This window comes from Candoia aspera, chromosome 2 (genome assembly GCF_035149785.1).
Source record: "Candoia aspera isolate rCanAsp1 chromosome 2, rCanAsp1.hap2, whole genome shotgun sequence".
NCBI lineage: Eukaryota > Metazoa > Chordata > Lepidosauria > Squamata > Boidae > Candoia > Candoia aspera.
Window position 1 is genome coordinate 46,341,470 of NC_086154.1, and position 7,915 is coordinate 46,349,384.

Sequence of the window (7,915 nt, forward strand, 5' to 3'; positions counted from 1 at the left end):
AACTGATGTAAGTAAAATGGTCCTTTTCCTGTAAAGCATATTTACTTTTATGGCCTTACCATTGATCCAGGTGAGAAACAGTGAGAGAAAAAGTGGGCAAGAGAAAGCAGGTGGCCTCATGTTTTCTAAGCAGCAGTGAAAAATGTGTGCAAGATAACGTAGTTATGCAAGGATGGAATATGTCTTTTTCCAGATGGAAGATCTGCTCAGATAAAAGCTGCTTCTGAATGAATGGCAGAGCTGATCTGGGCTGCTAATCTAACAGTGGCTTTGGGCCAGCTAGTTTAAACTTTCATGTCCTCTAGGCAGTGAATTCTTGAGCCAGCGCAGCAAGTACATGGCACCCTGGTGACTCAGCAACCCACTAAAATATGATTGAACTATAAGCTGCAGGCAGAATTCCATTGCAATTCCATTTCTACACCTTCAGCAACTCCTCCATGTCTCTAATTCAGATTCCAGTTCTTATATGCAGTTTCTAGAAGAATCCATGGAATGTTACTTCCATACCCTCTCAGTATGTTAATATACTGCACATACTTCTGGTTGATGCAATATGGCCAACAATATGTTGGCTTGCAAGGTAGAGGTTAGCCTGAATTAGAGGTCTTAGCCTGAAAGAACAGCAAGCACGTTTGGGGTAAAACTGGGATATGGTTGCACTTATGGCATGCTGGTCACAATGTGTCAAAGACTAACCAGTTTTGTTTCCCTACCATTAGCAGGGACTAAGGCTGGTAATCTAATCTACTTGGTCTATATCTTACTAAATACATTAGTTGAAAAGATTTGGCACCAAAGCCATGCTGGGTGATGAAGGTTAATATTCAGAGCCATCTGTTGACTGTCATGGTATATAGAAGACTGTGACTTGGAATGTAAGAGGAATCAATGGTAAAGGGCATGAATTAACAGGTGAAGAAAAATAGGTATGCTGTGTCTATGTGAAACTAAGGGAAAAGGGAAGGATAAACTCTGGATGAAGGTGGTTTGATCTTTATTTATTTTTCTGTCATTATTTATTTAATTAAGCAGAAGAAGAAAAAAATCCAAAAAGAAAAAAAGAGAGCAAAACAACACACGTGTGCATATACACACACATATGGGCTTCTTATACATGTATATTGGTATGTAAAATTTTACACAAGAGTTTCAATAAAGAATGACCATATTTCATTGTAATTGTCTATACATAATCTATTTCTGTATGCTATTTGTTCATACTTTTCAAGTAACATCAGGTATTCAATTCACTGAATAACTGGGCTATAAATTTATCTTGTCAGTGTTGAAGGACTAATCTTCAAGCAATAGGGAACTCATGGAGAATCCTTTTCCATTCTCCAGCCATCAATTTCCATGTAATAGCTATGTATTTCAAAAGAAAAATGTATGTCTGAAAATATTAAGCCCTGTCTCAAAGCCAAACTAATATGTCAAACTAATTAATTAATTAATTAATTAATTGTTTATTTAATAAATGTATATGGCTGCCATCTCATATGCATGACTTTGGATGGCAAACAATAAAAACAGAATAAAAACAACCAAATTTAAAAACAACAGAAATAACATAAAATAACATAGCAGCCAAGAACACCTGCTTAACACAACCATGACCAAGAAACAGGCTCACTCATACTATCAGGGCCCCAGGCTTGATAACAAAACCAGGTTTCAATGCTTTGCAAAAGGTCAGCAGGGTTTGGCCATGTCTAATCTCTGGGGGAATGATGTTCCAGAGGGCAGGTGCCATGGCAGAAAAGGCTCTCTTCCTGGGCCCGCCAGATGGCACTCTCTTGCGGACAGGACCCAGAGCATGCCTCTCCTGCCAGATCTAACAGGACTGGACACCACTGGGGAAAGACAATCCTGTGGCTTAATAATAATGCTTCTTCCCAGAAATTAACATCTTTTGGTTATTTCAAAAACATGCTTTAATGAAGCATTATTGTGTCCAGTAATATACCAATTTACTCACTTGTTTTGTATGCAAACACAACAGGATGCAGTAAGTTTGAAATATGGATATAGTCTAATACTACAGAATGGAGTTGATGAATGTATGACAGGAAATGAAGGTTTAGGTGTAATTCTGCATAAAAGGGCTAAAATCAGAAGGTATGAATTGGAGTCATCTAGGTTGTTATGGGTGTTTGGGAGAATTTTAGTGGTGAGAATGAGCAAAATGTGGCAAATGCAGTGTGCTTTGGTGTGAGGTAGGGGATGTGCAGACCAAAATTTGGCAAATTTATGAATGTGAGAACGTTTACTGTAGATCTGGTAATACAGAGAAAGCATATCATAAAGTATATAGGCTTGAATTATGGAATATGTTGTAAAATGTAGTGTTAAAAGTTGTTTGCTAAATAGCATAAATGTGGTATATGATGTACATAAGTAAAGAATATGTGAGAATAAATGGAATGCTTACTGAATGGTTCCATATTGAGCAGGGAATAGGACAAGGATGTGTGATGTCCCTTTGGTTGTATACTGTATTTATGGATAAACATATAATGAATATTTTTGATAAGTTCAAAGATATGTTGTTGGGAATATAAAAGTGTGGATCCATTTTATTCACCCTTTCAAAAGGAAGATGCTGCAATAGAAGCAAGGAAAAGAATCAGGGCAAAACTAAAACTTGGATGAAATCATTCATTGGCCCACAAAATGCCATGAAGAATGGAAGCTTATATTTGGATGTTCAGTGGCAGGTTCAACAAGCCAGAGCTTGTAACAAGCTTCATTACAAATTAGAGCAAAAACACTTAACAGTTTCAAACTTGTCTAATATCCTATATGTTCAGACATTCTGTCAATGAGAATCCAGATTCAGCATAAATGTTTTATATGCTGGATTAGTCTAAAGCCCTCTAATTCCTGGAATTTTGGATATTATTCCTAAAGTTGTTTGTCAGGACAATGCCTAAAGTTTCTTGAATAAGTAACCCAAAGATTGTTATATGCACAAAAAATGAAAACATTCTGAAATACCCACAACAGAGGAATGACTAGTGAAGATGACACAATTAGCAGAGATGGCAACATCGACTTGCTTAATTAGAGAAAGGACCATAATTACATTTATTAGTGACTGGAAACCCTTTATGGACTTTTTGCTGAAAAAAGAAGAAAATGAACTTGTGATTTATGGGTTTGATGATTAGAAAGGGTGGACTATGGAAAGAAGGAAATTATGATGTAATTTTTGAGACAGAGGGCAAAACATTTATAACCACCGTTAAAAAGATTGGAAATGCCTTCTTTACAATCTTTTCTTCCTTTTTCCTATTTTCTTTCTTAACTATTCACTATTTTTCTCTATTTTCTTTATTTCTTTTCTAAAATTTCTATTGTTTTTATCTTGTTAAAACTCTTTTAAATAAAAATTACACTTAACCCAAAGAGAGAATATTGAGACTAGCCACAAAGCAGGCATCTCCTTTAAACTACTGCCATCTTGTGGAAGTTTTTTTTTTTTTTTTGGCCGTATTCACAATGTAGGTTTTAGAAAGCACAATACAGTACATGCTTGGGCTTTTTAAATGTGATCCATATATTCCAAGAAGATTTAATGTGGAACTGTGCACTTTATTCTTCCTATTCTAAAGGTTAATGTGTGCACTTCCACTTATATTTGAAAAACCACAAATAAAAATCACTCAGTGTGCTCCACCATAGGAGAAAGAATTATTCTATGCAAATTTCACTACAAAATTATCTACTCTCCATTGCTCAAGCTTCTACTTAGTTATCCACTGGATTTGGCATTTCTCTGCATGTAAGAACAGTTCAACTGGTCTTGTCAGTGTAAACTATCTGAATAAGTGCTCAACTCTTACTGACCATATAGATATTCTTCAGGAGGATCTGTCCCCAGTCTGCTGCTGTACTTGAGTTCATCCACCTTCTCTTTCCTTGCATCTTTACAAGCATTAGAGCCTTCTCTGGAAAGCTAGCTCTTTACATAATGTGTCCAAAATAGGATAATTTGAGCCTGGTCATTTGTGCCACAAGAGAGAACTCTGGGTTGATTTGTTTGACGATCCATTTGTTTGCTTTCTTAGCTGCCCCTGGTATTCTCAGGAGTCTTCTCCAATACCAAAGTTCAAAAGCATCAATACTCTATCCCGGTTTCTTCAAAATCCAACTTTCACTTCCATAGTGTGTCAGAGGAAAGCCATTGCCTGCACAATTCTGGCCTTTATAGCTATAGATATATCAAGGCATCTGAATACCTTTTCCAGGGTGCTACTCTACCAAGTGCTAGTCTGAGTCATTTCTAGGGCTAGTTGCTGTACCTGTTGTAATTAGTTTGGTCTTCTCTATATTTAATCTTAGTCTCATTTCTTCACTGTGCTCCTTGACTTTCATTACTGGAACTTACTGATCATTTGCATTTTCAGCTATCAGGGTAGTGGCATGAGCAGTTTTAAAATCACAGTCATCTTCCACTCCATCTCCCCTCAATGTATATTTAGCATATACCACCTAGAGTCCCTCTGGTGGGAGGAGATGGGCGGTGACAAATTTGATAAACAAACGAAGAAAGAAAGAAAGGTTAAATAAAAAAGGGGAGAGAATGCAGTTTGTCTCACTCCTTTGACAATCTGGAGCCAGTCTGTTTTGCCATGGTTGCCTTCCTGAGACCTTAGCCGTTCTTGGCTTTGGCTTTTCTCCTCTTTTTGGCAATTTCCACCAATTGTTCTGACAACCAGTCACTTTCTTCTTTTTCTTTTGCAATCACTTTTCACATTCATCCATAACAACTTATTTTAATTCCTCAGTTACCCTGGTTCCCTCTCAATTAGGTTCAGGACTTCAAAGTAATTCCCAATGTTCTTGAAAATGGTGGGTATATGCTTCAGAACATACTGTGAAAACTGGTTAGATTTCTTTCTCCAATTTAGGTTGACTTAGAACTTGCACATGAACTGTTTGTGGTATATTCCACAGTCAGCTGCTGGTCAAATCTTTCCTTTTACAACTGAGCTCTTCTGCCTCTTTGTACCTTTAATATAGTGGATTTGATTTCTGTGTACTTCATCTGATGTCCGTGAATATAGGCATCATTTTGGTTGTTGGAAGGCAGTGTTACTGATGAAGAAATTAGTGGATTGATAGAAATTGGTAAGTGGTTCTCTTGCTTCTTTGTTCCCCAGGTTATACAGTCAAACTACATTTCTCTATTTCCAACTTTTGCATTTCAGTTTCCAACCACAAGCAGCGCATCTTGCATGTTCTTCTGATTTCAGACTGAATTTGACCAGAAAAACTCACCAACCTCTTCTTCTGCATCAGTGGTTGGAGCATAAACTTGGATAATCATCATATTTAAAAGTTATCCATGAAGTCTGATATTATTTGGTCATTAAATGCGTTGTACCCAATTCCTACGCTATAGGTAACATTTCCTGTTATTGTGCTTCTCACACTCCATGTTCCCATTGTTATTCTGTCTTTGCAGCTTCCGTTTCTTTTCCTATTTGGCAACATCAGCAACTAGACACCCCAAAGGCTTTAATTTAGTCACATTGTAAACTCCATTAGTACTCTGAAAGATCCTGTTTTTTCCTCAGTAGCAGGCTTAGTGCCATCCGACCTGAGGAAGCCATCATCCAGCACTGTTGTGAAATCAGTTATCATTTATCCATGTGGATTTCTTGGTAACACACAGTAATATTTTAGCATTGCCTTCTCCCAAGTGGTACCTTTGCTGTTGTCACTAAAGTGCTCATCCACCTCCAGCAACTTCCTGTATTGCTACTGTCCAACATAGGTGCCTGCTTGCTTTATCTGGGCAGTTGGGATGACCCTCACACCTGTGGCAACCCTGCCAGAATTATATACTTACATACATTCCTGGGATTCTTCACTCATTCCTCCCAAAAACATACTTTCCCCCCAGCCCAGCAGGACTTGAGGGGATCAAAATATGTAGATAAATACATATTCCTAAGAGTAAATGCATATGTAAGCCTTGAATTCAACACAATTGCTGTGAATGGCAACAGCTATTTGTAATTTTTGCTAGCAAATCTGAAACATTTCATACTCAGTGTACTTAATTATGGGCTCTTTGTCCTATACTGCTTGATCTCCCATCCCACTTACTCAATTATCATGATTGTGAGTTCTTTCTACCAGAATGGAAAAGCAAAATCACTGGTCTATTTCATATTCAGCAACTTCTTAAAATAGGGTAGAGAAATAACTTGGTATTATGCCTATAATGTAAATTCTATTCTTGCTTGAATCTTAAATTTGGGAGTTTGTGTGTGTACATGCAGCTTCAGGTTGACTATATTAATATGTTAAGGCTTTCATCATGGAAACCTGTAAAATTTTACTTATGTGATACTTACGTGATACTTTTGTGATACTCATTTTGGAAATACATTTCTTTATGCCACAGAAGTATAAGGAAATCATTTCTGTTTTTATGAGCCCAATATTTCACAGATATTTCATTGTGTTTTTTTTTCAAAGCTTCCTGATAGCCTTTTGGTCACATTTGTTTTCCCCATACATACATAAGTAAAATAAAGACTATAGTGTGTACTGTACGTACTTTTTTTTTTGCTAGAAAATTACCATTGTAAGGCCCAGTTACCAAAATAGTGTTTATGTGAAAACTTCATTTTGATTTCAAAGAACACCTTTGTCAGACAGCGTTGGTCTAAAACAGATTCTGCAAATCAAATGGTCAAAGAAATGGACAGTTAAATAAAATGGGCAGAGTTTTAAAAAGTTTATAATGGGAATAGAATTATAGGTAAATAAGTAAAAAAAAAAAAAGACATGGACCATGTCCATCCTTTTTTCTGAGAATCATGCTTATTACTTCACAAAAGTCATTGTTATTTAAGCCATTGCACACCTCTACTTTATTTACATGATTTACCCCCAAATTGTTAACAGAACTTGCTGTATCGATCTACAAATCTTGTCAGTGATGTAGAACAAAATTATGGTGTAGTACAGGCATTTCCACATTGATTTGTAAGAAAAGCATATGGATTATTCATTATTGGAGATATGGTGCAAGTATTTCCGCCCACTATTATGTTTCTTTGTATTTTTTAAAAAATACTTTATTATTTTGGAAGTTCCTAATATAATTAATATTATTATAATTATATTAAAGGGAAGTATAAAAAAACTGTTAAGAAAGCTAAAACACTACTGTTCCCCACTTTCCAGGGATTCTTTCCTTTCTCTTCAAGATGAGTTTTTTTTAAAGCATGTTTAACAAGTAACTTGCAGGTGTCTTGCATGCAAGTATTTGCAAAAATAATTGAACCTTGTGGTCCAGTGGTGCTCCACCACTGAGCTGCTATGGTGTACATAAAGGTGTGCAAATCTTTCAGGGTGATCTGATGTGAAATATTTAGTGGAGCCTCCCACAGAATAAAATGGCAAAGCAGCTCAAAAACAACACATCTAGCCACTTTGCTGAGATGAAAATGTCTCCTATGCCTACACAAAATCTGCTCAAAATGCTGTAAAGCATGGATTCATTTGGTCAATACAATGCAGTTCAGTCTTTTCAGTGAAGATGTACACAGTCCCTGCAGTTCCAGCTGGTCAAGCCACAGTACAACCAGGCAGAAGCCATTGGGAAGAGCAGGTTGACGAAGCTGGCAGGACAAGTTCACTCAGCATCCTCAGCTAAAAATCAGGAAGGCAGGTCCCATGACCAAGCTCATGGACAGTTCCACCTTGAGCAAAATGAAATCATTTAGTAAGTCATGCAGTTACCAAAGGTGTCCATCCCAACACACATCCTAAAGTGGGGATGCCCCAAGCTTTATTTCTGTTCTTTCTTTGGTCAATGCCAAGATGGCCAAACCTCTAGGCCAGAGCTTTCCAAACTGTGTGTTGTGACACGTGTGTCGGCTGCAGCGTG

The 7,915-nt window shown here is 37.0% G+C and overlaps 1 long non-coding RNA gene across 1 annotated transcript; it reads right to left on the reverse strand.

The window, feature by feature from the left end:
* Positions 1–1,453: 1,453 nt before the first annotated feature.
* LOC134489196 (uncharacterized) lies at positions 1,454–7,860 on the reverse strand. The gene is made up of 3 exons (XR_010067085.1): positions 7,458–7,860; positions 6,601–6,697; positions 1,454–2,605 (listed from the first exon to the last, which is right to left on the reverse strand). It is a non-coding gene; the product is annotated as an uncharacterized LOC134489196 (long non-coding RNA).
* Positions 7,861–7,915: the final 55 nt, after the last annotated feature.